Here is a 27,151-nt window from a genome sequence, read left to right on the forward strand (position 1 = left end):
CTCGACCTCGTTTTTTGGCCTGGGTTTCTTCTGCTGGACCTGGCAACATGAGGCTAAAGGTGAACTGTCTTTATTTGTAACCCAGTCACTGATTAAGAATACTGGAAGCGTGTTGGGCGGTGTCTTTTTGCAAGGTGAAACAAGGCCCTTGTTTCCGGTAAAAGAGCATTGACCTGTAGGTAAAACTAAGGCAGAAACTTTAGGCGTTCTCCACCTATACCGGACTGGACCCTATCTGCATGGTTGCAGGTTAGATTCTCCCTTTTATAGTCAACCTGTTCCAGAAAATGAAACGGAAGAGGATGATTAGCCAGCCTGGGCAAGCCAAATACTTTCGCTTTCAGGCACCCGGTGCCCTTGGCTCGATGGTCTTTTTCCACCATGGATGTCAAGATTTAAGCAGCTTGGACCACTATGGAGGAGGAGCTTTCAGAGCCCGGATAGCTCAGTCGGTAGAGCATCAGACTTTTAATCTGAGGGTCCAGGGTTCAAGTCCCTGTTCTGGGCGGTGCCTCTCACCAACCCATGAGCCCCTGGAGCTGCCAATAGGGCAGTCTTTATGCACATCTGTGAGGAATGCTCAGAGAGATGAAATGTCCTAACTTCCTCCTTTCTAGGCTCCTGTAATCTGCCAGAAATAAAGGTGGCTGAAGGTGATTGCTTGACCAAATATTTCCCAAATACCCTTGTCTATGGCAGCTTACCTGGGCTCCAGTTCAGGCATGTTATCTAGCAAACTTTCAACAAAGGGCCCAAATCCTTCCACCTTGGTCTTTTTTCAGCAGCATAGCTGTTCAGACACATATGCTCCCAGTGGCCCTTCAGGGCTGCTGTGGGAGAAACCTATCTGACAACCGAGGGGCCCTGTCCCTTTAGATTCTCCTTAGTTCTTTCAAATGCTAACACTATTCAGTGGGTAAACAATGCCCACTTATGCATCATCCCTGTCTCATTAGCATGCCAAGTCCCAGAATGCTCAGCGGCCCACTGGATGACACTTATGTGTCTCACCTCAATGTCAATTTCTCCTTCAATGAAGGGCAGATGTTGGCAGGCACCGATTTGGTTAGCTTTGCGCAGTGGCAGTATCATAGCCAATGAGGTTCACCTGAGGCGTGATTATTGCTAATTGAAAACTTTTCCCAATACCCCGCCATGATGACTTGAACTACAGTCAGCACTGGCAATTTTTGAGAGTCTCTGAGGAGACTGAGCAATGTGTTTTAAACAGTAGATAAGTGACGGCTTCTTACGTGCAGACTGAGATGCGTTAGAGTTGAGGAAGTGTGTCACGTGCCTGGTGACACTATAGAGAGCTTTTCTGTCATCACGCAGCCTGGGTAGAACAATCTGGGATTGGCACGCGCTGCTCGTTCTTCACTTGCCTGTATTCAAGAGTGGCCTCGACTTCGTTTTTTGGCGTGGGTTTCTTCTGCTGGACCTGGCAACATGAGGCTAAAGGTGAACTGTCTTTATTTGTAACCCAGTCACTGATTAAGAATACTGGAAGCGTGTTGGGCGGTGTCTTTTTGCAAGGTGAAACAAGGCCCTTGTTTCCGGTGAAAGAGCATTGACCTGTAGGTAAAACTAAGGCAGAAACTTTAGGCGTTCTCCACCTATACCGGACTGGACTCTATCTGCATGGTTGCAGGTTAGATTCTCCCTTTTATAGTCAACCTGTTCCAGAAAATGAAACGGAAGAGGATGATTAGCCAGCCTGGGCAAGCCAAATACTTTCGCTTTCAGGCACCCGGTGCCCTTGGCTCGATGGTCTTTTTCCACCATGGATGTCAAGATTTAAGCAGCTTGGACCACTATGGAGGAGGAGCTTTCAGAGCCCGGATAGCTCAGTCGGTAGAGCATCAGACTTTTAATCTGAGGGTCCAGGGTTCAAGTCCCTGTTTGGGCGGTGCCTCTCACCAACCATTGAGCCCCTGGAGCTGCCAATAGGGCAGTCTTTATGCACATCTGTGAGGAATGCTCAGAGAGATGAAATGTCCTAACTTCCCCCTTTCTAGGCTCCTGTAATCTGCCAGAAATAAAGGTGGCTGAAGGTGATTGCTTGACCAAATATTTCCCAAATACCCTTGTCTATGGCAGCTTACCTGGGCTCCAGTTCAGGCATGTTATCTAGCAAACTTTCAACAAAGGGCCCAAATCCTTCCACCTTGGTCTTTTTTCAGCAGCATAGCTGTTCAGACACATATGCTCCCAGTGGCCCTTCAGGGCTGCTGTGGGAGAAACCTATCTGACAACCGAGGGGCCCTGTCCCTTTAGATTCTCCTTAGTTCTTTCAAATGCTAACACTATTCAGTGGGTAAACAATGCCCACTTATGCATCATCCCTGTCTCATTAGCATGCCAAGTCCCAGAATGCTCAGCGGCCCACTGGATGACACTTATGTGTCTCACCTCAATGTCAATTTCTCCTTCAATGAAGGGCAGATGTTGGCAGGCACCGATTTGGTTAGCTTTGCGCAGTGGCAGTATCATAGCCAATGAGGTTCACCTGAGGCGTGATTATTGCTAATTGAAAACTTTTCCCAATACCCCGCCATGATGACTTGAAATACAGTCAGCACTGGCAATTTTTGAGAGTCTCTGAGGAGACTGAGCAATGTGTTTTAAACAGTAGATAAGTGACGGCTTCTTACGTGCAGACTGAGATGCGTTAGAGTTGAGGAAGTGTGTCACGTGCCTGGTGACACTATAGAGAGCTTTTCTGTCATCACGCAGCCTGGGTAGAACAATCTGGGATTGGCACGCGCTGCTCGTTCTTCACTTGCCTGTATTCAAGAGTAGCCTCGACCTCGTTTTTTGGCCTGGGTTTCTTCTGCTGGACCTGGCAACATGAGGCTAAAGGTGAACTGTCTTTATTTGTAACCCAGTCACTGATTAAGAATACTGGAAGCGTGTTGGGCGGTGTCTTTTTGCAAGGTGAAACAAGGCCCTTGTTTCCGGTGAAAGAGCATTGACCTGTAGGTAAAACTAAGGCAGAAACTTTAGGCGTTCTCCACCTATACCGGACTGGACCCTATCTGCATGGTTGCAGGTTAGATTCTCCCTTTTATAGTCAACCTGTTCCAGAAAATGAAACGGAAGAGGATGATTAGCCAGCCTGGGCAAGCCAAATACTTTCGCTTTCAGGCACCCGGTGCCCTTGGCTCGATGGTCTTTTTCCACCATGGATGTCAAGATTTAAGCAGCTTGGACCACTATGGAGGAGGAGCTTTCAGAGCCCGGATAGCTCAGTCGGTAGAGCATCAGACTTTTAATCTGAGGGTCCAGGGTTCAAGTCCCTGTTCGGGCGGTGCCTCTCACCAACCTTTGAGCCCCTGGAGCTGCCAATAGGGCAGTCTTTATGCACATCTGTGAGGAATGCTCAGAGAGATGAAATGTCCTAACTTCCCCCTTTCTAGGCTCCTGTGGCTGAAGGTGATTGCTTGACCAAATATTTCCCAAATACCCTTGTCTATGGCAGCATACCTGGGCCCCAGTTCAGGCATGTTATCTAGCAAACTTTCAACAAAGGGCCCAAATCCTTCCACCTTGGTCTTTTTTCAGCAGCATAGCTGTTCAGACACATATGCTCCCAGTGGCCCTTCAGGGCTGCTGTGGGAGAAACCTATCTGACAACCGAGGGGCCCTGTCCCTTTAGATTCTCCTTAGTTCTTTCAAATGCTAACACTATTCAGTGGGTAAACAATGCCCACTTATGCATCATCCCTGTCTCATTAGCATGCCAAGTCCCAGAATGCTCAGCGGCCCACTGGATGACACTTATGTGTCTCACCTCAATGTCAATTTCTCCTTCAATGAAGGGCAGATGTTGGCAGGCACCGATTTGGTTAGCTTTGCGCAGTGGCAGTATCATAGCCAATGAGGTTCACCTGAGGCGTGATTATTGCTAATTGAAAACTTTTCCCAATACCCCGCCATGATGACTTGAAATACAGTCAGCACTGGCAATTTTTGAGTCTCTGAGGAGACTGAGCAATGTGTTTTAAACAGTAGATAAGTGACGGCTTCTTACGTGCAGACTGAGATGCGTTAGAGTTGAGGAAGTGTGTCACGTGCCTGGTGACACTATAGAGAGCTTTTCTGTCATCACGCAGCCTGGGTAGAACAATCTGGGATTGGCACGCGCTGCTCGTTCTTCACTTGCCTGTATTCAAGAGTGGCCTCGACCTCGTTTTTTGGCCTGGGTTTCTTCTGCTGGACCTGGCAACATGAGGCTAAAGGTGAACTGTCTTTATTTGTAACCCAGTCACTGATTAAGAATACTGGAAGCGTGTTGGGCGGTGTCTTTTTGCAAGGTGAAACAAGGCCCTTGTTTCCGGTGAAAGAGCATTGACCTGTAGGTAAAACTAAGGCAGAAACTTTAGGCGTTCTCCACCTATACCGGATTGGACCCTATCTGCATGGTTGCAGGTTAGATTCTCCCTTTTATAGTCAACCTGTTCCAGAAAATGAAACGGAAGAGGATGATTAGCCAGCCTGGGCAAGCCAAATACTTTCGCTTTCAGGCACCCGGTGCCCTTAGCTCGATGGTTTTTTTCCACCATGGATGTCAAGATTTAAGCAGCTTGGACCACTATGGAGGAGGAGCTTTCAGAGCCCGGATAGCTCAGTCGGTAGAGCATCAGACTTTTAATCTGAGGGTCCAGGGTTCAAGTCCCTGTTTGGGCGGTGCCTCTCACCAACCCTTGAGCCCCTGGAGCTGCCAATAGGGCAGTCTTTATGCACATCTGTGAGGAATGCTCAGAGAGATGAAATGTCCTAACTTCCCCCTTTCTAGGCTCCTGTAATCTGCCAGAAATAAAGGTGGCTGAAGGTGATTGCTTGACCAAATATTTCCCAAATACCCTTGTCTATGGCAGCTTACCTGGGCTCCAGTTCAGGCATGTTATCTAGCAAACTTTCAACAAAGGGCCCAAATCCTTCCACCTTGGTCTTTTTTCAGCAGCATAGCTGTTCAGACACATATGCTCCCAGTGGCCCTTCAGGGCTGCTGTGGGAGAAACCTATCTGACAACCGAGGGGCCCTGTCCCTTTAGATTCTCCTTAGTTCTTTCAAATGCTAACACTATTCAGTGGGTAAACAATGCCCACTTATGCATCATCCCTGTCTCATTAGCATGCCAAGTCCCAGAATGCTCAGCGGCCCACTGGATGACACTTATGTGTCTCACCTCAATGTCAATTTCTCCTTCAATGAAGGGCAGATGTTGGCAGGCACCGATTTGGTTAGCTTTGCGCAGTGGCAGTATCATAGCCAATGAGGTTCACCTGAGGCGTGATTATTGCTAATTGAAAACTTTTCCCAATACCCCGCCATGATGACTTGAAATACAGTCAGCACTGGCAATTTTTGAGAGTCTCTGAGGAGACTGAGCAATGTGTTTTAAACAGTAGATAAGTGACGGCTTCTTACGTGCAGACTGAGATGCGTTAGAGTTGAGGAAGTGTGTCACGTGCCTGGTGACACTATAGAGAGCTTTTCTGTCATCACGCAGCCTGGGTAGAACAATCTGGGATTGGCACGCGCTGCTCGTTCTTCACTTGCCTGTATTCAAGAGTGGTCTCGACCTCGTTTTTTGGCCTGGGTTTCTTCTGCTGGACCTGGCAACATGAGGCTAAAGGTGAACTGTCTTTATTTGTAACCCAGTCACTGATTAAGAATACTGGAAGCGTGTTGGGCGGTGTCTTTTTGCAAGGTGAAACAAGGCCCTTGTTTCCGGTGAAAGAGCATTGACCTGTAGGTAAAACTAAGGCAGAAACTTTAGGCGTTCTCCACCTATACCGGACTGGACCCTATCTGCATGGTTGCAGGTTAGATTCTCCCTTTTATAGTCAACCTGTTCCAGAAAATGAAACGGAAGAGGATGATTAGCCAGCCTGGGCAAGCCAAATACTTTCGCTTTCAGGCACCCAGTGCCCTTGGCTCGATGGTCTTTTTCCACCATGGATGTCAAGATTTAAGCAGCTTGGACCACTATGGAGGAGGAGCTTTCAGAACCCGGATAGCTCAGTCGGTAGAGCATCAGACTTTTAATCTGAGGGTCCAGGGTTCAAGTCCCTGTTCGGGCGGTGCCTCTCACCAACCCTTGAGCCCCTGGAGCTGCCAATAGGGCAGTCTTTATGCACATCTGTGAGGAATGCTCAGAGAGATGAAATGTCCTAACTTCCCCCTTTCTAGGCTCCTGTAATCTGCCAGAAATAAAGGTGGCTGAAGGTGATTGCTTGACCAAATATTTCCCAAATACCCTTGTCTATGGCAGCTTACCTGGGCTCCAGTTCAGGCATGTTATCTAGCAAACTTTCAACAAAGGGCCCAAATCCTTCCACCTTGGTCTTTTTTCAGCAGCATAGCTGTTCAGACACATATGCTCCCAGTGGCCCTTCAGGGCTGCTGTGGGAGAAACCTATCTGACAACCGAGGGGCCCTGTCCCTTTAGATTCTCCTTAGTTCTTTCAAATGCTAACACTATTCAGTGGGTAAACAATGCCCACTTATGCATCATCCCTGTCTCATTAGCATGCCAAGTCCCAGAATGCTCAGCGGCCCACTGGATGACACTTATGTGTCTCACCTCAATGTCAATTTCTCCTTCAATGAAGGGCAGATGTTGGCAGGCACCGATTTGGTTAGCTTTGCGCAGTGGCAGTATCATAGCCAATGAGGTTCACCTGAGGCGTGATTATTGCTAATTGAAAACTTTTCCCAATACCCCGCCATGATGACTTGAAATACAGTCAGCACTGGCAATTTTTGAGAGTCTCTGAGGAGACTGAGCAATGTGTTTTAAACAGTAGATAAGTGACGGCTTCTTACGTGCAGACTGAGATGCGTTAGAGTTGAGGAAGTGTGTCACGTGCCTGGTGACACTATAGAGAGCTTTTCTGTCATCACGCAGCCTGGGTAGAACAATCTGGGATTGGCACGCGCTGCTCGTTCTTCACTTGCCTGTATTCAAGAGTGGCCTCGACTTCGTTTTTTGGCGTGGGTTTCTTCTGCTGGACCTGGCAACATGAGGCTAAAGGTGAACTGTCTTTATTTGTAACCCAGTCACTGATTAAGAATACTGGAAGCGTGTTGGGCGGTGTCTTTTTGCAAGGTGAAACAAGGCCCTTGTTTCCGGTGAAAGAGCATTGACCTGTAGGTAAAACTAAGGCAGAAACTTTAGGCGTTCTCCACCTATACCGGATTGGACCCTATCTGCATGGTTGCAGGTTAGATTCTCCCTTTTATAGTCAACCTGTTCCAGAAAATGAAACGGAAGAGGATGATTAGCCAGCCTGGGCAAGCCAAATACTTTCGCTTTCAGGCACCCGGTGCCCTTAGCTCGATGGTTTTTTTCCACCATGGATGTCAAGATTTAAGCAGCTTGGACCACTATGGAGGAGGAGCTTTCAGAGCCCGGATAGCTCAGTCGGTAGAGCATCAGACTTTTAATCTGAGGGTCCAGGGTTCAAGTCCCTGTTTGGGCGGTGCCTCTCACCAACCCTTGAGCCCCTGGAGCTGCCAATAGGGCAGTCTTTATGCACATCTGTGAGGAATGCTCAGAGAGATGAAATGTCCTAACTTCCCCCTTTCTAGGCTCCTGTAATCTGCCAGAAATAAAGGTGGCTGAAGGTGATTGCTTGACCAAATATTTCCCAAATACCCTTGTCTATGGCAGCTTACCTGGGCTCCAGTTCAGGCATGTTATCTAGCAAACTTTCAACAAAGGGCCCAAATCCTTCCACCTTGGTCTTTTTTCAGCAGCATAGCTGTTCAGACACATATGCTCCCAGTGGCCCTTCAGGGCTGCTGTGGGAGAAACCTATCTGACAACCGAGGGGCCCTGTCCCTTTAGATTCTCCTTAGTTCTTTCAAATGCTAACACTATTCAGTGGGTAAACAATGCCCACTTATGCATCATCCCTGTCTCATTAGCATGCCAAGTCCCAGAATGCTCAGCGGCCCACTGGATGACACTTATGTGTCTCACCTCAATGTCAATTTCTCCTTCAATGAAGGGCAGATGTTGGCAGGCACCGATTTGGTTAGCTTTGCGCAGTGGCAGTATCATAGCCAATGAGGTTCACCTGAGGCGTGATTATTGCTAATTGAAAACTTTTCCCAATACCCCGCCATGATGACTTGAAATACAGTCAGCACTGGCAATTTTTGAGAGTCTCTGAGGAGACTGAGCAATGTGTTTTAAACAGTAGATAAGTGACGGCTTCTTACGTGCAGACTGAGATGCGTTAGAGTTGAGGAAGTGTGTCACGTGCCTGGTGACACTATAGAGAGCTTTTCTGTCATCACGCAGCCTGGGTAGAACAATCTGGGATTGGCACGCGCTGCTCGTTCTTCACTTGCCTGTATTCAAGAGTGGCCTCGACCTCGTTTTTTGGCCTGGGTTTCTTCTGCTGGACCTGGCAACATGAGGCTAAAGGTGAACTGTCTTTATTTGTAACCCAGTCACTGATTAAGAATACTGGAAGCGTGTTGGGCGGTGTCTTTTTGCAAGGTGAAACAAGGCCCTTGTTTCCGGTGAAAGAGCATTGACCTGTAGGTAAAACTAAGGCAGAAACTTTAGGCGTTCTCCACCTATACCGGATTGGACCCTATCTGCATGGTTGCAGGTTAGATTCTCCCTTTTATAGTCAACCTGTTCCAGAAAATGAAACGGAAGAGGATGATTAGCCAGCCTGGGCAAGCCAAATACTTTCGCTTTCAGGCACCCGGTGCCCTTAGCTCGATGGTTTTTTTCCACCATGGATGTCAAGATTTAAGCAGCTTGGACCACTATGGAGGAGGAGCTTTCAGAGCCCGGATAGCTCAGTCGGTAGAGCATCAGACTTTTAATCTGAGGGTCCAGGGTTCAAGTCCCTGTTTGGGCGGTGCCTCTCACCAACCCTTGAGCCCCTGGAGCTGCCAATAGGGCAGTCTTTATGCACATCTGTGAGGAATGCTCAGAGAGATGAAATGTCCTAACTTCCCCCTTTCTAGGCTCCTGTAATCTGCCAGAAATAAAGGTGGCTGAAGGTGATTGCTTGACCAAATATTTCCCAAATACCCTTGTCTATGGCAGCTTACCTGGGCTCCAGTTCAGGCATGTTATCTAGCAAACTTTCAACAAAGGGCCCAAATCCTTCCACCTTGGTCTTTTTTCAGCAGCATAGCTGTTCAGACACATATGCTCCCAGTGGCCCTTCAGGGCTGCTGTGGGAGAAACCTATCTGACAACCGAGGGGCCCTGTCCCTTTAGATTCTCCTTAGTTCTTTCAAATGCTAACACTATTCAGTGGGTAAACAATGCCCACTTATGCATCATCCCTGTCTCATTAGCATGCCAAGTCCCAGAATGCTCAGCGGCCCACTGGATGACACTTATGTGTCTCACCTCAATGTCAATTTCTCCTTCAATGAAGGGCAGATGTTGGCAGGCACCGATTTGGTTAGCTTTGCGCAGTGGCAGTATCATAGCCAATGAGGTTCACCTGAGGCGTGATTATTGCTAATTGAAAACTTTTCCCAATACCCCGCCATGATGACTTGAAATACAGTCAGCACTGGCAATTTTTGAGAGTCTCTGAGGAGACTGAGCAATGTGTTTTAAACAGTAGATAAGTGACGGCTTCTTACGTGCAGACTGAGATGCGTTAGAGTTGAGGAAGTGTGTCACGTGCCTGGTGACACTATAGAGAGCTTTTCTGTCATCACGCAGCCTGGGTAGAACAATCTGGGATTGGCACGCGCTGCTCGTTCTTCACTTGCCTGTATTCAAGAGTGGTCTCGACCTCGTTTTTTGGCCTGGGTTTCTTCTGCTGGACCTGGCAACATGAGGCTAAAGGTGAACTGTCTTTATTTGTAACCCAGTCACTGATTAAGAATACTGGAAGCGTGTTGGGCGGTGTCTTTTTGCAAGGTGAAACAAGGCCCTTGTTTCCGGTGAAAGAGCATTGACCTGTAGGTAAAACTAAGGCAGAAACTTTAGGCGTTCTCCACCTATACCGGACTGGACCCTATCTGCATGGTTGCAGGTTAGATTCTCCCTTTTATAGTCAACCTGTTCCAGAAAATGAAACGGAAGAGGATGATTAGCCAGCCTGGGCAAGCCAAATACTTTCGCTTTCAGGCACCCAGTGCCCTTGGCTCGATGGTCTTTTTCCACCATGGATGTCAAGATTTAAGCAGCTTGGACCACTATGGAGGAGGAGCTTTCAGAACCCGGATAGCTCAGTCGGTAGAGCATCAGACTTTTAATCTGAGGGTCCAGGGTTCAAGTCCCTGTTCGGGCGGTGCCTCTCACCAACCCTTGAGCCCCTGGAGCTGCCAATAGGGCAGTCTTTATGCACATCTGTGAGGAATGCTCAGAGAGATGAAATGTCCTAACTTCCCCCTTTCTAGGCTCCTGTAATCTGCCAGAAATAAAGGTGGCTGAAGGTGATTGCTTGACCAAATATTTCCCAAATACCCTTGTCTATGGCAGCTTACCTGGGCTCCAGTTCAGGCATGTTATCTAGCAAACTTTCAACAAAGGGCCCAAATCCTTCCACCTTGGTCTTTTTTCAGCAGCATAGCTGTTCAGACACATATGCTCCCAGTGGCCCTTCAGGGCTGCTGTGGGAGAAACCTATCTGACAACCGAGGGGCCCTGTCCCTTTAGATTCTCCTTAGTTCTTTCAAATGCTAACACTATTCAGTGGGTAAACAATGCCCACTTATGCATCATCCCTGTCTCATTAGCATGCCAAGTCCCAGAATGCTCAGCGGCCCACTGGATGACACTTATGTGTCTCACCTCAATGTCAATCTCTCCTTCAATGAAGGGCAGATGTTGGCAGGCACCGATTTGGTTAGCTTTGCGCAGTGGCAGTATCATAGCCAATGAGGTTCACCTGAGGCGTGATTATTGCTAATTGAAAACTTTTCCCAATACCCCGCCATGATGACTTGAAATACAGTCAGCACTGGCAATTTTTGAGAGTCTCTGAGGAGACTGAGCAATGTGTTTTAAACAGTAGATAAGTGACGGCTTCTTACGTGCAGACTGAGATGCGTTAGAGTTGAGGAAGTGTGTCACGTGCCTGGTGACACTATAGAGAGCTTTTCTGTCATCACGCAGCCTGGGTAGAACAATCTGGGATTGGCACGCGCTGCTCGTTCTTCACTTGCCTGTATTCAAGAGTGGCCTCGACTTCGTTTTTTGGCGTGGGTTTCTTCTGCTGGACCTGGCAACATGAGGCTAAAGGTGAACTGTCTTTATTTGTAACCCAGTCACTGATTAAGAATACTGGAAGCGTGTTGGGCGGTGTCTTTTTGCAAGGTGAAACAAGGCCCTTGTTTCCGGTGAAAGAGCATTGACCTGTAGGTAAAACTAAGGCAGAAACTTTAGGCGTTCTCCACCTATACCGGACTGGACTCTATCTGCATGGTTGCAGGTTAGATTCTCCCTTTTATAGTCAACCTGTTCCAGAAAATGAAACGGAAGAGGATGATTAGCCAGCCTGGGCAAGCCAAATACTTTCGCTTTCAGGCACCCGGTGCCCTTGGCTCGATGGTCTTTTTCCACCATGGATGTCAAGATTTAAGCAGCTTGGACCACTATGGAGGAGGAGCTTTCAGAGCCCGGATAGCTCAGTCGGTAGAGCATCAGACTTTTAATCTGAGGGTCCAGGGTTCAAGTCCCTGTTTGGGCGGTGCCTCTCACCAACCATTGAGCCCCTGGAGCTGCCAATAGGGCAGTCTTTATGCACATCTGTGAGGAATGCTCAGAGAGATGAAATGTCCTAACTTCCCCCTTTCTAGGCTCCTGTAATCTGCCAGAAATAAAGGTGGCTGAAGGTGATTGCTTGACCAAATATTTCCCAAATACCCTTGTCTATGGCAGCTTACCTGGGCTCCAGTTCAGGCATGTTATCTAGCAAACTTTCAACAAAGGGCCCAAATCCTTCCACCTTGGTCTTTTTTCAGCAGCATAGCTGTTCAGACACATATGCTCCCAGTGGCCCTTCAGGGCTGCTGTGGGAGAAACCTATCTGACAACCGAGGGGCCCTGTCCCTTTAGATTCTCCTTAGTTCTTTCAAATGCTAACACTATTCAGTGGGTAAACAATGCCCACTTATGCATCATCCCTGTCTCATTAGCATGCCAAGTCCCAGAATGCTCAGCGGCCCACTGGATGACACTTATGTGTCTCACCTCAATGTCAATTTCTCCTTCAATGAAGGGCAGATGTTGGCAGGCACCGATTTGGTTAGCTTTGCGCAGTGGCAGTATCATAGCCAATGAGGTTCACCTGAGGCGTGATTATTGCTAATTGAAAACTTTTCCCAATACCCCGCCATGATGACTTGAAATACAGTCAGCACTGGCAATTTTTGAGAGTCTCTGAGGAGACTGAGCAATGTGTTTTAAACAGTAGATAAGTGACGGCTTCTTACGTGCAGACTGAGATGCGTTAGAGTTGAGGAAGTGTGTCACGTGCCTGGTGACACTATAGAGAGCTTTTCTGTCATCACGCAGCCTGGGTAGAACAATCTGGGATTGGCACGCGCTGCTCGTTCTTCACTTGCCTGTATTCAAGAGTAGCCTCGACCTCGTTTTTTGGCCTGGGTTTCTTCTGCTGGACCTGGCAACATGAGGCTAAAGGTGAACTGTCTTTATTTGTAACCCAGTCACTGATTAAGAATACTGGAAGCGTGTTGGGCGGTGTCTTTTTGCAAGGTGAAACAAGGCCCTTGTTTCCGGTGAAAGAGCATTGACCTGTAGGTAAAACTAAGGCAGAAACTTTAGGCGTTCTCCACCTATACCGGACTGGACCCTATCTGCATGGTTGCAGGTTAGATTCTCCCTTTTATAGTCAACCTGTTCCAGAAAATGAAACGGAAGAGGATGATTAGCCAGCCTGGGCAAGCCAAATACTTTCGCTTTCAGGCACCCGGTGCCCTTGGCTCGATGGTCTTTTTCCACCATGGATGTCAAGATTTAAGCAGCTTGGACCACTATGGAGGAGGAGCTTTCAGAGCCCGGATAGCTCAGTCGGTAGAGCATCAGACTTTTAATCTGAGGGTCCAGGGTTCAAGTCCCTGTTCGGGCGGTGCCTCTCACCAACCTTTGAGCCCCTGGAGCTGCCAATAGGGCAGTCTTTATGCACATCTGTGAGGAATGCTCAGAGAGATGAAATGTCCTAACTTCCCCCTTTCTAGGCTCCTGTGGCTGAAGGTGATTGCTTGACCAAATATTTCCCAAATACCCTTGTCTATGGCAGCATACCTGGGCCCCAGTTCAGGCATGTTATCTAGCAAACTTTCAACAAAGGGCCCAAATCCTTCCACCTTGGTCTTTTTTCAGCAGCATAGCTGTTCAGACACATATGCTCCCAGTGGCCCTTCAGGGCTGCTGTGGGAGAAACCTATCTGACAACCGAGGGGCCCTGTCCCTTTAGATTCTCCTTAGTTCTTTCAAATGCTAACACTATTCAGTGGGTAAACAATGCCCACTTATGCATCATCCCTGTCTCATTAGCATGCCAAGTCCCAGAATGCTCAGCGGCCCACTGGATGACACTTATGTGTCTCACCTCAATGTCAATTTCTCCTTCAATGAAGGGCAGATGTTGGCAGGCACCGATTTGGTTAGCTTTGCGCAGTGGCAGTATCATAGCCAATGAGGTTCACCTGAGGCGTGATTATTGCTAATTGAAAACTTTTCCCAATACCCCGCCATGATGACTTGAAATACAGTCAGCACTGGCAATTTTTGAGTCTCTGAGGAGACTGAGCAATGTGTTTTAAACAGTAGATAAGTGACGGCTTCTTACGTGCAGACTGAGATGCGTTAGAGTTGAGGAAGTGTGTCACGTGCCTGGTGACACTATAGAGAGCTTTTCTGTCATCACGCAGCCTGGGTAGAACAATCTGGGATTGGCACGCGCTGCTCGTTCTTCACTTGCCTGTATTCAAGAGTGGCCTCGACCTCGTTTTTTGGCCTGGGTTTCTTCTGCTGGACCTGGCAACATGAGGCTAAAGGTGAACTGTCTTTATTTGTAACCCAGTCACTGATTAAGAATACTGGAAGCGTGTTGGGCGGTGTCTTTTTGCAAGGTGAAACAAGGCCCTTGTTTCCGGTGAAAGAGCATTGACCTGTAGGTAAAACTAAGGCAGAAACTTTAGGCGTTCTCCACCTATACCGGATTGGACCCTATCTGCATGGTTGCAGGTTAGATTCTCCCTTTTATAGTCAACCTGTTCCAGAAAATGAAACGGAAGAGGATGATTAGCCAGCCTGGGCAAGCCAAATACTTTCGCTTTCAGGCACCCGGTGCCCTTAGCTCGATGGTTTTTTTCCACCATGGATGTCAAGATTTAAGCAGCTTGGACCACTATGGAGGAGGAGCTTTCAGAGCCCGGATAGCTCAGTCGGTAGAGCATCAGACTTTTAATCTGAGGGTCCAGGGTTCAAGTCCCTGTTTGGGCGGTGCCTCTCACCAACCCTTGAGCCCCTGGAGCTGCCAATAGGGCAGTCTTTATGCACATCTGTGAGGAATGCTCAGAGAGATGAAATGTCCTAACTTCCCCCTTTCTAGGCTCCTGTAATCTGCCAGAAATAAAGGTGGCTGAAGGTGATTGCTTGACCAAATATTTCCCAAATACCCTTGTCTATGGCAGCTTACCTGGGCTCCAGTTCAGGCATGTTATCTAGCAAACTTTCAACAAAGGGCCCAAATCCTTCCACCTTGGTCTTTTTTCAGCAGCATAGCTGTTCAGACACATATGCTCCCAGTGGCCCTTCAGGGCTGCTGTGGGAGAAACCTATCTGACAACCGAGGGGCCCTGTCCCTTTAGATTCTCCTTAGTTCTTTCAAATGCTAACACTATTCAGTGGGTAAACAATGCCCACTTATGCATCATCCCTGTCTCATTAGCATGCCAAGTCCCAGAATGCTCAGCGGCCCACTGGATGACACTTATGTGTCTCACCTCAATGTCAATTTCTCCTTCAATGAAGGGCAGATGTTGGCAGGCACCGATTTGGTTAGCTTTGCGCAGTGGCAGTATCATAGCCAATGAGGTTCACCTGAGGCGTGATTATTGCTAATTGAAAACTTTTCCCAATACCCCGCCATGATGACTTGAAATACAGTCAGCACTGGCAATTTTTGAGAGTCTCTGAGGAGACTGAGCAATGTGTTTTAAACAGTAGATAAGTGACGGCTTCTTACGTGCAGACTGAGATGCGTTAGAGTTGAGGAAGTGTGTCACGTGCCTGGTGACACTATAGAGAGCTTTTCTGTCATCACGCAGCCTGGGTAGAACAATCTGGGATTGGCACGCGCTGCTCGTTCTTCACTTGCCTGTATTCAAGAGTGGTCTCGACCTCGTTTTTTGGCCTGGGTTTCTTCTGCTGGACCTGGCAACATGAGGCTAAAGGTGAACTGTCTTTATTTGTAACCCAGTCACTGATTAAGAATACTGGAAGCGTGTTGGGCGGTGTCTTTTTGCAAGGTGAAACAAGGCCCTTGTTTCCGGTGAAAGAGCATTGACCTGTAGGTAAAACTAAGGCAGAAACTTTAGGCGTTCTCCACCTATACCGGACTGGACCCTATCTGCATGGTTGCAGGTTAGATTCTCCCTTTTATAGTCAACCTGTTCCAGAAAATGAAACGGAAGAGGATGATTAGCCAGCCTGGGCAAGCCAAATACTTTCGCTTTCAGGCACCCAGTGCCCTTGGCTCGATGGTCTTTTTCCACCATGGATGTCAAGATTTAAGCAGCTTGGACCACTATGGAGGAGGAGCTTTCAGAACCCGGATAGCTCAGTCGGTAGAGCATCAGACTTTTAATCTGAGGGTCCAGGGTTCAAGTCCCTGTTCGGGCGGTGCCTCTCACCAACCCTTGAGCCCCTGGAGCTGCCAATAGGGCAGTCTTTATGCACATCTGTGAGGAATGCTCAGAGAGATGAAATGTCCTAACTTCCCCCTTTCTAGGCTCCTGTAATCTGCCAGAAATAAAGGTGGCTGAAGGTGATTGCTTGACCAAATATTTCCCAAATACCCTTGTCTATGGCAGCTTACCTGGGCTCCAGTTCAGGCATGTTATCTAGCAAACTTTCAACAAAGGGCCCAAATCCTTCCACCTTGGTCTTTTTTCAGCAGCATAGCTGTTCAGACACATATGCTCCCAGTGGCCCTTCAGGGCTGCTGTGGGAGAAACCTATCTGACAACCGAGGGGCCCTGTCCCTTTAGATTCTCCTTAGTTCTTTCAAATGCTAACACTATTCAGTGGGTAAACAATGCCCACTTATGCATCATCCCTGTCTCATTAGCATGCCAAGTCCCAGAATGCTCAGCGGCCCACTGGATGACACTTATGTGTCTCACCTCAATGTCAATCTCTCCTTCAATGAAGGGCAGATGTTGGCAGGCACCGATTTGGTTAGCTTTGCGCAGTGGCAGTATCATAGCCAATGAGGTTCACCTGAGGCGTGATTATTGCTAATTGAAAACTTTTCCCAATACCCCGCCATGATGACTTGAAATACAGTCAGCACTGGCAATTTTTGAGAGTCTCTGAGGAGACTGAGCAATGTGTTTTAAACAGTAGATAAGTGACGGCTTCTTACGTGCAGACTGAGATGCGTTAGAGTTGAGGAAGTGTGTCACGTGCCTGGTGACACTATAGAGAGCTTTTCTGTCATCACGCAGCCTGGGTAGAACAATCTGGGATTGGCACGCGCTGCTCGTTCTTCACTTGCCTGTATTCAAGAGTGGCCTCGACCTCGTTTTTTGGCCTGGGTTTCTTCTGCTGGACCTGGCAACATGAGGCTAAAGGTGAACTGTCTTTATTTGTAACCCAGTCACTGATTAAGAATACTGGAAGCGTGTTGGGCGGTGTCTTTTTGCAAGGTGAAACAAGGCCCTTGTTTCCGGTGAAAGAGCATTGACCTGTAGGTAAAACTAAGGCAGAAACTTTAGGCGTTCTCCACCTATACCGGATTGGACCCTATCTGCATGGTTGCAGGTTAGATTCTCCCTTTTATAGTCAACCTGTTCCAGAAAATGAAACGGAAGAGGATGATTAGCCAGCCTGGGCAAGCCAAATACTTTCGCTTTCAGGCACCCGGTGCCCTTGGCTCGATGGTTTTTTTCCACCATGGATGTCAAGATTTAAGCAGCTTGGACCACTATGGAGGAGGAGCTTTCAGAGCCCGGATAGCTCAGTCGGTAGAGCATCAGACTTTTAATCTGAGGGTCCAGGGTTCAAGTCCCTGTTCGGGCGGTGCCTCTCACCAACCCTTGAGCCCCTGGAGCTGCCAATAGGGCAGTCTTTATGCACATCTGTGAGGAATCCTCAGAGAGATGAAATGTCCTAACTTCCCCCTTTCTAGGCTCCTGTAATCTGCCAGAAATAAAGGTGGCTGAAGGTGATTGCTTGACCAAATATTTCCCAAATACCCTTGTCTATGGCAGCTTACCTGGGCTCCAGTTCAGGCATGTTATCTAGCAAACTTTCAACAAAGGGCCCAAATCCTTCCACCTTGGTCTTTTTTCAGCAGCATAGCTGTTCAGACACATATGCTCCCAGTGGCCCTTCAGGGCTGCTGTGGGAGAAACCTATCTGACAACCGAGGGGCCCTGTCCCTTTAGATTCTCCTTAGTTCTTTCAAATGCTAACACTATTCAGTGGGTAAACAATGCCCACTTATGCATCATCCCTGTCTCATTAGCATGCCAAGTCCCAGAATGCTCAGCGGCCCACTGGATGACACTTATGTGTCTCACCTCAATGTCAATTTCTCCTTCAATGAAGGGCAGATGTTGGCAGGCACCGATTTGGTTAGCTTTGCGCAGTGGCAGTATCATAGCCAATGAGGTTCACCTGAGGCGTGATTATTGCTAATTGAAAACTTTTCCCAATACCCCGCCATGATGACTTGAAATACAGTCAGCACTGGCAATTTTTGAGAGTCTCTGAGGAGACTGAGCAATGTGTTTTAAACAGTAGATAAGTGACGGCTTCTTGCGTGCAGACTGAGATGCGTTAGAGTTGAGGAAGTGTGTCACGTGCCTGGTGACACTATAGAGAGCTTTTCTGTCATCACGCAGCCTGGGTAGAACAATCTGGGATTGGCACGCGCTGCTCGTTCTTCACTTGCCTGTATTCAAGAGTGGCCTCGACCTCGTTTTTTGGCCTGGGTTTCTTCTGCTGGACCTGGCAACATGAGGCTAAAGGTGAACTGTCTTTATTTGTAACCCAGTCACTGATTAAGAATACTGGAAGCGTGTTGGGCGGTGTCTTTTTGCAAGGTGAAACAAGGCCCTTGTTTCCGGTGAAAGAGCATTGACCTGTAGGTAAAACTAAGGCAGAAACTTTAGGCGTTCTCCACCTATATCGGACTGGACCCTATCTGCATGGTTGCAGGTTAGATTCTCCCTTTTATAGTCAACCTGTTCCAGAAAATGAAACGGAAGAGGATGATTAGCCAGCCTGGGCAAGCCAAATACTTTCGCTTTCAGGCACCCGGTGCCCTTGGCTCGATGGTCTTTTTCCACCATGGATGTCAAGATTTAAGCAGCTTGGACCACTATGGAGGAGGAGCTTTCAGAGCCCGGATAGCTCAGTCGGTAGAGCATCAGACCTTTCATAGTTTCATAGTTTCATAGTTTGTTAGGTTGAATAAAGACACCAGTCCATCCAGTTCAACCTGAGTGTCTGCAATTGCCCCTATCCCTGTACATTGCACACTCACATCGGTCCCTACCCTCAAGGAGCCCACAATCCAAAGTCCCCATTCATATACTAGGGACAATTTTAGACAGAAGCCAATTAACCTACCTGCATGTCTTTGGATTGTGGGAGGAAACCGGAGTACCCGGAGGAAACCCACGTAGGCACAGGGAGAACATGCAAACTCCAAGCAGGAAGTGTCATGGTTGGGATTTGAACCAGTGACCCTTTTTACTGCTAGGTGAGAGTGCTAACCACTACACCACTGTGCTGTCCTTTAATCTGAGGGTCCAGGGTTCAAGTCCCTGTTCGGGCGGTGCCTCTCACCAACCCATGAGCCCCTGGAGCTGCCAATAGGGCAGTCTTTATGCACATCTGTGAGGAATCCTCAGAGAGATGAAATGTCCTAACTTCCCCCCTTCTAGGCTCCTGTAATCTGACAGAAATAATGGTGGCTGAAGGTGATTGCTTGACCAAATATTTCCCAAATACCCTTGTCTATGGCAGCTTACCTGGGCTCCAGTTCAGGCATGTTATCTAGCAAACTTTCAACAAAGGACCCAAATCCTTCCACCTTGGTCTTTTTTCAGCAGCATAGCTGTTCAGACACATATGCTCCCAGTGGCCCTTCAGGGCTGCTGTGGGAGAAACCTATCTGACAACCGAGGGGCCCTGTCCCTTTAGATTCTCCTTAGTTCTTTCAAATGCTAACACTATTCAGTGGGTAAACAATGCCCACTTATGCATCATCCCTGTCTCATTAGCATGCCAAGTCCCAGAATGCTCAGCGGCCCACTGGATGACACTTATGTGTCTCACCTCAATGTCAATTTCTCCTTCAATGAAGGGCAGATGTTGGCAGGCACCAATTTGGTTAGCTTTGCGCAGTGGCAGTATCATAGCCAATGAGGTTCACCTGAGGCGTGATTATTGCTAATTGAAAACTTTTCCCAATACCCCGCCATGATGACTTGAAATACAGTCAGCACTGGCAATTTTTGAGAGTCTCTGAGGAGACTGAGCAATGTGTTTTAAACAGTAGATAAGTGACGGCTTCTTACGTGCAGACTGAGATGCGTTAGAGTTGAGGAAGTGTGTCACGTGCCTGGTGCCACTATAGAGAGCTTTTCTGTCATCACCCAGCCTGGGTAGAACAATCTGGGATTGGCACGCGCTGCTCGTTCTTCACTTGCCTGTATTCAAGAGTGGCCTTGACCTCGTTTTTTGGCCTGGGTTTCTTCTGCTGGACCTGGCAACATGAGGCTAAAGGTGAACTGTCTTTATTTGTAACCCAGTCACTGATTAAGAATACTGGAAGCGTGTTGGGCGGTGTCTTTTTGCAAGGTGAAACAAGGCCCTTGTTTCCGGTGAAAGAGCATTGACCTGTAGGTAAAACTAAGGCAGAAACTTTAGGCGTTCTCCACCTATACCGGACTGGACCCTATCTGCATGGTTGCAGGTTAGATTCTCCCTTTTATAGTCAACCTGTTCCAGAAAATGAAACGGAAGAGGATGATTAGCCAGCCTGGGCAAGCCAAATACTTTCGCTTTCAGGCACCCGGTGCCCTTGGCTCGATGGTCTTTTTCCACCATGGATGTCAAGATTTAAGCAGCTTGGACCACTATGGAGGAGGAGCTTTCAGAGCCCGGATAGCTCAGTCGGTAGAGCATCAGACTTTTAATCTGAGGGTCCAGGGTTCAAGTCCCTGTTCGGGCGGTGCCTCTCACCAACCCTTGAGCCCCTGGAGCTGCCAATAGGGCAGTCTTTATGCACATCTGTGAGGAATGCTCAGAGAGATGAAATGTCCTAACTTCCCCCTTTCTAGGCTCCTGTAATCTGCCAGAAATAAAGGTGGCTGAAGGTGATTGCTTGACCAAATATTTCCCAAATACCCTTGTCTATGGCAGCTTACCTGGGCTCCAGTTCAGGCATGTTATCTAGCAAACTTTCAACAAAGGGCCCAAATCCTTCCACCTTGGTCTTTTTTCAGCAGCATAGCTGTTCAGACACATATGCTCCCAGTGGCCCTTCAGGGCTGCTGTGGGAGAAACCTATCTGACAACCGAGGGCGAGGGGCCCTGTCCCTTTAGATTCTCCTTAGTTCTTTCAAATGCTAACACTATTCAGTGGGTAAACAATGCCCACTTATGCATCATCCCTGTCTCATTAGCATGCCAAGTCCCAGAATGCTCAGCGGCCCACTGGATGACACGTATGTGTCTCACCTCAATGTCAATTTCTCCTTCAATGAAGGGCAGATGTTGGCAGGCACCGATTTGGTTAGCTTTGCGCAGTGGCAGTATCATAGCCAATGAGGTTCACCTGAGGCGTGATTATTGCTAATTGAAAACTTTTCCCAATACCCCGCCATGATGACTTGAAATACAGTCAGCACTGGCAATTTTTGAGAGTCTCTGAGGAGACTGAGCAATGTGCTTTAAACAGTAGATAAGTGACGGCTTCTTGCGTGCAGACTGAGATGCGTTAGAGTTGAGGAAGTGTGTCACGTGCCTGGTGACACTATAGAGAGCTTTTCTGTCATCACGCAGCCTGGGTAGAACAATCTGGGATTGGCACGCGCTGCTCGTTCTTCACTTGCCTGTATTCAAGAGTGGCCTCGACCTCGTTTTTTGGCCTGGGTTTCTTCTGCTGGACCTGGCAACATGAGGCTAAAGGTGAACTGTCTTTATTTGTAACCCAGTCACTGATTAAGAATACTGGAAGCGTGTTGGGCGGTGTCTTTTTGCAAGGTGAAACAAGGCCCTTGTTTCCGGTGAAAGAGCATTGACCTGTAGGTAAAACTAAGGCAGAAACTTTAGGCGTTCTCCACCTATACCGGACTGGACCCTATCTGCATGGTTGCAGGTTAGATTCTCCCTTTTATAGTCAACCTGTTCCAGAAAATGAAACGGAAGAGGATGATTAGCCAGCCTGGGCAAGCCAAATACTTTCGCTTTCAGGCACCCGGTGCCCTTGGCTCGATGGTCTTTTTCCACCATGGATGTCAAGATTTAAGCAGCTTGGACCACTATGGAGGAGGAGCTTTCAGAGCCTGGATAGCTCAGTCGGTAGAGCATCAGACTTTTAATCTGAGGGTCCAGGGTTCAAGTCCCTGTTCGGGCGGTGCCTCTCACCAACCCTTGAGCCCCTGGAGCTGCCAATAGGGCAGTCTTTATGCACATCTGTGAGGAATGCTCAGAGAGATGAAATGTCCTAACTTCCCCCTTTCTAGGCTCCTGTAATCTGCCAGAAATAAAGGTGGCTGAAGGTGATTGCTTGACCAAATATTTCCCAAATACCCTTGTCTATGGCAGCTTACCTGGGCTCCAGTTCAGGCATGTTATCTAGCAAACTTTCAACAAAGGGCCCAAATCCTTCCACCTTGGTCTTTTTTCAGCAGCATAGCTGTTCAGACACATATGCTCCCAGTGGCCCTTCAGGGCTGCTGTGGGAGAAACCTATCTGACAACCGAGGGGCCCTGTCCCTTTAGATTCTCCTTAGTTCTTTCAAATGCTAACACTATTCAGTGGGTAAACAATGCCCACTTATGCATCATCCCTGTCTCATTAGCATGCCAAGTCCCAGAATGCTCAGCGGCCCACTGGATGACACTTATGTGTCTCACCTCAATGTCAATTTCTCCTTCAATGAAGGGCAGATGTTGGCAGGCACCGATTTGGTTAGCTTTGCGCAGTGGCAGTATCATAGCCAATGAGGTTCACCTGAGGTGTGATTATTGCTAATTGAAAACTTTTCTCAATACCCCGCCATTCTGACTTGAAATACAGTCAGCACTGGCAATTTTTGAGAGTCTCTGAGGAGACTGAGCAATGTGTTTTAAACAGTAGATAAGTGACGGCTTCTTACGTGCAGACTGAGATGCGTTAGAGTTGAGGAAGTGTGTCACGTGCCTGGTGCCACTATAGAGAGCTTTTCTGTCATCACCCAGCCTGGGTAGAACAATCTGGGATTGGCACGCGCTGCTCGTTCTTCACTTGCCTGTATTCAAGAGTGGCCTTGACCTCGTTTTTTGGCCTGGGTTTCTTCTGCTGGACCTGGCAACATGAGGCTAAAGGTGAACTGTCTTTATTTGTAACCCAGTCACTGATTAAGAATACTGGAAGCGTGTTGGGCGGTGTCTTTTTGCAAGGTGAAACAAGGCCCTTGTTTCCGGTGAAAGAGCATTGACCTGTAGGTAAAACTAAGGCAGAAACTTTAGGCGTTCTCCACCTATACCGGACTGGACCCTATCTGCATGGTTGCAGGTTAGATTCTCCCTTTTATAGTCAACCTGTTCCAGAAAATGAAACGTAAGAGGATGATTAGCCAGCCTGGGCAAGCCAAATACTTTCGCTTTCAGGCACCCGGTGCCCTTGACTCGATGGTCTTTTTCCACCATGGATGTCAAGATTTAAGCAGCTTGGACCACTATGGAGGAGGAGCTTTCAGAGCCCGGATAGCTCAGTCGGTAGAGCATCAGACTTTTAATCTGAGGGTCCAGGGTTCAAGTCCCTGTTCGGGCAGTGCCTCTCACCAACCCTTGAGCCCCTGGAGCTGCCAATAGGGCAGTCTTTATGCACATCTGTGAGGAATGCTCAGAGAGATGAAATGTCCTAACTTCCCCCTTTCTAGGCTCCTGTAATCTGCCAGAAATAAAGGTGGCTGAAGGTGATTGCTTGACCAAATATTTCCCAAATACCCTTGTCTATGGCAGCTTACCTGGGCTCCAGTTCAGGCATGTTATCTAGCAAACTTTCAACAAAGGGCCCAAATCCTTCCACCTTGGTCTTTTTTCAGCAGCATAGCTGTTCAGACACATATGCTCCCAGTGGCCCTTCAGGGCTGCTGTGGGAGAAACCTATCTGACAACCGAGGGGCCCTGTCCCTTTAGATTCTCCTTAGTTCTTTCAAATGCTAACACTATTCAGTGGGTAAACAATGCCCACTTATGCATCATCCCTGTCTCATTAGCATGCCAAGTCCCAGAATGCTCAGCGGCCCACTGGATGACACTTATGTGTCTCACCTCAATGTCAATTTCTCCTTCAATGAAGGGCAGATGTTGGCAGGCACCGATTTGGTTAGCTTTGCGCAGTGGCAGTATCATAGCCAATGAGGTTCACCTGAGGCGTGATTATTGCTAATTGAAAACTTTTCCCAATACCCCGCCATGATGACTTGAAATACAGTCAGCACTGGCAATTTTTGAGAGTCTCTGAGGAGACTGAGCAATGTGTTTTAAACAGTAGATAAGTGACGGCTTCTTACGTGCAGACTGAGATGCGTTAGAGTTGAGGAAGTGTGTCACGTGCCTGGTGCCACTATAGAGAGCTTTTCTGTCATCACCCAGCCTGGGTAGAACAATCTGGGATTGGCACGCGCTGCTCGTTCTTCACTTGCCTGTATTCAAGAGTGGCCTTGACCTCGTTTTTTGGCCTGGGTTTCTTCTGCTGGACCTGGCAACATGAGGCTAAAGGTGAACTGTCTTTATTTGTAACCCAGTCACTGATTAAGAATACTGGAAGCGTGTTGGGCGGTGTCTTTTTGCAAGGTGAAACAAGGCCCTTGTTTCCGGTGAAAGAGCATTGACCTGTAGGTAAAACTAAGGCAGAAACTTTAGGCGTTCTCCACCTATACCGGACTGGACCCTATCTGCATGGTTGCAGGTTAGATTCTCCCTTTTATAGTCAACCTGTTCCAGAAAATGAAACGTAAGAGGATGATTAGCCAGCCTGGGCAAGCCAAATACTTTCGCTTTCAGGCACCCGGTGCCCTTGACTCGATGGTCTTTTTCCACCATGGATGTCAAGATTTAAGCAGCTTGGACCACTATGGAGGAGGAGCTTTCAGAGCCCGGATAGCTCAGTCGGTAGAGCATCAGACTTTTAATCTGAGGGTCCAGGGTTCAAGTCCCTGTTCGGGCGGTGCCTCTCACCAACCCTTGAGCCCCTGGAGCTGCCAATAGGGCAGTCTTTATGCACATCTGTGAGGAATGCTCAGAGAGATGAAATGTCCTAACTTCCCCCTTTCTAGGCTCCTGTAATCTGCCAGAAATAAAGGTGGCTGAAGGTGATTGCTTGACCAAATATTTCCCAAATACCCTTGTCTATGGCAGCTTACCTGGGCTCCAGTTCAGGCATGTTATCTAGCAAACTTTCAACAAAGGGCCCAAATCCTTCCACCTTGGTCTTTTTTCAGCAGCATAGCTGTTCAGACACATATGCTCCCAGTGGCCCTTCAGGGCTGCTGTGGGAGAAACCTATCTGACAACCGAGGGGCCCTTTCCCTTTAGATTCTCCTTAGTTCTTTCAAATGCTAACACTATTCAGTGGGTAAACAATGCCCACTTATGCATCATCCCTGTCTCATTAGCATGCCAAGTCCCAGAATGCTCAGCGGCCCACTGGATGACACTTATGTGTCTCAATTCGATGTCAATTTCTCCTTCAATGAAGGGCAGATGTTGGCAGGCACCGATTTGGTTAGCTTTGCGCAGTGGCAGTATCATAGCCAATGAGGTTCACCTGAGGCGTGATTATTGCTAATTGAAAACTTTTCCCAATACCCCGCCATGATGACTTGAAATACAGTCAGCACTGGCAATTTTTGAGAGTCTCTGAGGAGACTGAGCAATGTGTTTTAAACAGTAGATAAGTGACGGCTTCTTACGTGCAGACTGAGATGCGTTAGAGTTGAGGAAGTGTGTCACGTGCCTGGTGCCACTATAGAGAGCTTTTCTGTCATCACCCAGCCTGGGTAGAACAATCTGGGATTGGCACGCGCTGCTCGTTCTTCACTTGCCTGTATTCAAGAGTGGCCTTGACCTCGTTTTTTGGCCTGGGTTTCTTCTGCTGGACCTGGCAACATGAGGCTAAAGGTGAACTGTCTTTATTTGTAACCCAGTCACTGATTAAGAATACTGGAAGCGTGTTGGGCGGTGTCTTTTTGCAAGGTGAAACAAGGCCCTTGTTTCCGGTGAAAGAGCATTGACCTGTAGGTAAAACTAAGGCAGAAACTTTAGGCGTTCTCCACCTATACCGGACTGGACCCTATCTGCATGGTTGCAGGTTAGATTCTCCCTTTTATAGTCAACCTGTTCCAGAAAATGAAACGGAAGAGGATGATTAGCCAGCCTGGGCAAGCCAAATACTTTCGCTTTCAGGCACCCGGTGCCCTTGGCTCGATGGTCTTTTTCCACCATGGATGTCAAGATTTAAGCAGCTTGGACCACTATGGAGGAGGAGCTTTCAGAGCCCGGATAGCTCAGTCGGTAGAGCATCAGACTTTTAATCTGAGGGTCCAGGGTTCAAGTCCCTGTTCGGGCGGTGCCTCTCACCAACCCTTGAGCCCCTGGAGCTGCCAATAGGGCAGTCTTTATGCACATCTGTGAGGAATGCTCAGAGAGATGAAATGTCCTAACTTCCCCCTTTCTAGGCTCCTGTAATCTGCCAGAAATAAAGGTGGCTGAAGGTGATTGCTTGACCAAATATTTCCCAAATACCCTTGTCTATGGCAGCTTACCTGGGCTCCAGTTCAGGCATGTTATCTAGCAAACTTTCAACAAAGGGCCCAAATCCTTCCACCTTGGTCTTTTTTCAGCAGCATAGCTGTTCAGACACATATGCTCCCAGTGGCCCTTCAGGGCTGCTGTGGGAGAAACCTATCTGACAACCGAGGGGCCCTGTCCCTTTAGATTCTCCTTAGTTCTTTCAAATGCTAACACTATTCAGTGGGTAAACAATGCCCACTTATGCATCATCCCTGTCTCATTAGCATGCCAAGTCCCAGAATGCTCAGCGGCCCACTGGATGACACTTATGTGTCTCACCTCAATGTCAATTTCTCCTTCAATGAAGGGCAGATGTTGGCAGGCACCGATTTGGTTAGCTTTGCGCAGTGGCAGTATCATAGCCAATGAGGTTCACCTGAGGCGTGATTATTGCTAATTGAAAACTTTTCCCAATACCCCGCCATGATGACTTGAAATACAGTCAGCACTGGCAATTTTTGAGAGTCTCTGAGGAGACTGAGCAATGTGTTTTAAACAGTAGATAAGTGACGGCTTCTTACGTGCAGACTGAGATGCGTTAGAGTTGAGGAAGTGTGTCACGTGCCTGGTGACACTATAGAGAGCTTTTCTGTCATCACGCAGCCTGGGTAGAACAATCTGGGATTGGCACGCGCTGCTCGTTCTTCACTTGCCTGTATTCAAGAGTGGCCTCGACCTCGTTTTTTGGCCTGGGTTTCTTCTGCTGGACCTGGCAACATGAGGCTAAAGGTGAACTGTCTTTATTTGTAACCCAGTCACTGATTAAGAATACTGGAAGCGTGTTGGGCGGTGTCTTTTTGCAAGGTGAAACAAGGCCCTTGTTTCCGGTGAAAGAGCATTGACCTGTAGGTAAAACTAAGGCAGAAACTTTAGGC

The 27,151-nt window shown here is 48.0% G+C and overlaps 20 non-coding genes across 20 annotated transcripts; all 20 read left to right on the top strand.

Annotated features, from left to right (window-relative positions):
- Window positions 1–1,068: 1,068 nt before the first annotated feature.
- LOC143965049 (U4 spliceosomal RNA) lies at window positions 1,069–1,209 on the top strand. Its single transcript, XR_013271468.1, has one exon. It is a non-coding gene; the product is annotated as a U4 spliceosomal RNA (small nuclear RNA).
- A 1,260-nt stretch (window positions 1,210–2,469) lies between these two features.
- On the top strand, window positions 2,470–2,610 carry LOC143964906 (U4 spliceosomal RNA). Its single transcript, XR_013271349.1, has one exon. It is a non-coding gene; the product is annotated as a U4 spliceosomal RNA (small nuclear RNA).
- Window positions 2,611–3,850: 1,240 nt separating this feature from the next.
- On the top strand, window positions 3,851–3,989 carry LOC143965105 (U4 spliceosomal RNA). Its single transcript, XR_013271515.1, has one exon. It is a non-coding gene; the product is annotated as a U4 spliceosomal RNA (small nuclear RNA).
- A 1,260-nt stretch (window positions 3,990–5,249) lies between these two features.
- LOC143964907 (U4 spliceosomal RNA) lies at window positions 5,250–5,390 on the top strand. Its single transcript, XR_013271350.1, has one exon. It is a non-coding gene; the product is annotated as a U4 spliceosomal RNA (small nuclear RNA).
- A 1,260-nt stretch (window positions 5,391–6,650) lies between these two features.
- Window positions 6,651–6,791, top strand: LOC143964908 (U4 spliceosomal RNA). Its single transcript, XR_013271351.1, has one exon. It is a non-coding gene; the product is annotated as a U4 spliceosomal RNA (small nuclear RNA).
- A 1,260-nt stretch (window positions 6,792–8,051) lies between these two features.
- LOC143964910 (U4 spliceosomal RNA) lies at window positions 8,052–8,192 on the top strand. The gene has a single exon (XR_013271352.1). It is a non-coding gene; the product is annotated as a U4 spliceosomal RNA (small nuclear RNA).
- A 1,260-nt stretch (window positions 8,193–9,452) lies between these two features.
- LOC143964911 (U4 spliceosomal RNA) lies at window positions 9,453–9,593 on the top strand. Its single transcript, XR_013271353.1, has one exon. It is a non-coding gene; the product is annotated as a U4 spliceosomal RNA (small nuclear RNA).
- Window positions 9,594–10,853: 1,260 nt separating this feature from the next.
- LOC143964913 (U4 spliceosomal RNA) lies at window positions 10,854–10,994 on the top strand. Its single transcript, XR_013271354.1, has one exon. It is a non-coding gene; the product is annotated as a U4 spliceosomal RNA (small nuclear RNA).
- Window positions 10,995–12,254: 1,260 nt separating this feature from the next.
- LOC143964914 (U4 spliceosomal RNA) lies at window positions 12,255–12,395 on the top strand. Its single transcript, XR_013271355.1, has one exon. It is a non-coding gene; the product is annotated as a U4 spliceosomal RNA (small nuclear RNA).
- A 1,240-nt stretch (window positions 12,396–13,635) lies between these two features.
- LOC143965106 (U4 spliceosomal RNA) lies at window positions 13,636–13,774 on the top strand. The gene has a single exon (XR_013271516.1). It is a non-coding gene; the product is annotated as a U4 spliceosomal RNA (small nuclear RNA).
- Window positions 13,775–15,034: 1,260 nt separating this feature from the next.
- Window positions 15,035–15,175, top strand: LOC143964915 (U4 spliceosomal RNA). The gene has a single exon (XR_013271356.1). It is a non-coding gene; the product is annotated as a U4 spliceosomal RNA (small nuclear RNA).
- A 1,260-nt stretch (window positions 15,176–16,435) lies between these two features.
- On the top strand, window positions 16,436–16,576 carry LOC143964916 (U4 spliceosomal RNA). Its single transcript, XR_013271357.1, has one exon. It is a non-coding gene; the product is annotated as a U4 spliceosomal RNA (small nuclear RNA).
- Window positions 16,577–17,836: 1,260 nt separating this feature from the next.
- On the top strand, window positions 17,837–17,977 carry LOC143964917 (U4 spliceosomal RNA). Its single transcript, XR_013271358.1, has one exon. It is a non-coding gene; the product is annotated as a U4 spliceosomal RNA (small nuclear RNA).
- A 1,624-nt stretch (window positions 17,978–19,601) lies between these two features.
- LOC143964918 (U4 spliceosomal RNA) lies at window positions 19,602–19,742 on the top strand. The gene has a single exon (XR_013271359.1). It is a non-coding gene; the product is annotated as a U4 spliceosomal RNA (small nuclear RNA).
- A 1,266-nt stretch (window positions 19,743–21,008) lies between these two features.
- On the top strand, window positions 21,009–21,149 carry LOC143964919 (U4 spliceosomal RNA). The gene has a single exon (XR_013271360.1). It is a non-coding gene; the product is annotated as a U4 spliceosomal RNA (small nuclear RNA).
- Window positions 21,150–22,409: 1,260 nt separating this feature from the next.
- Window positions 22,410–22,550, top strand: LOC143965116 (U4 spliceosomal RNA). Its single transcript, XR_013271524.1, has one exon. It is a non-coding gene; the product is annotated as a U4 spliceosomal RNA (small nuclear RNA).
- Window positions 22,551–23,177: 627 nt separating this feature from the next.
- Window positions 23,178–23,250, top strand: TRNAK-UUU (transfer RNA lysine (anticodon UUU)). Its single transcript has one exon. It is a non-coding gene; the product is annotated as a tRNA-Lys (tRNA).
- A 560-nt stretch (window positions 23,251–23,810) lies between these two features.
- LOC143964921 (U4 spliceosomal RNA) lies at window positions 23,811–23,951 on the top strand. Its single transcript, XR_013271361.1, has one exon. It is a non-coding gene; the product is annotated as a U4 spliceosomal RNA (small nuclear RNA).
- Window positions 23,952–25,211: 1,260 nt separating this feature from the next.
- LOC143964922 (U4 spliceosomal RNA) lies at window positions 25,212–25,352 on the top strand. The gene has a single exon (XR_013271362.1). It is a non-coding gene; the product is annotated as a U4 spliceosomal RNA (small nuclear RNA).
- Window positions 25,353–26,612: 1,260 nt separating this feature from the next.
- On the top strand, window positions 26,613–26,753 carry LOC143964923 (U4 spliceosomal RNA). The gene has a single exon (XR_013271363.1). It is a non-coding gene; the product is annotated as a U4 spliceosomal RNA (small nuclear RNA).
- The last annotated feature ends 398 nt before the right edge of the window (window positions 26,754–27,151 follow it).

Source organism: Lithobates pipiens, unplaced genomic scaffold, assembly GCF_037356315.1.
Source record: "Lithobates pipiens isolate NorthernLeopardFrog02 unplaced genomic scaffold, aLitPip1_a1.2 Scaffold_8, whole genome shotgun sequence".
NCBI classification, from domain to species: domain Eukaryota; kingdom Metazoa; phylum Chordata; class Amphibia; order Anura; family Ranidae; genus Lithobates; species Lithobates pipiens.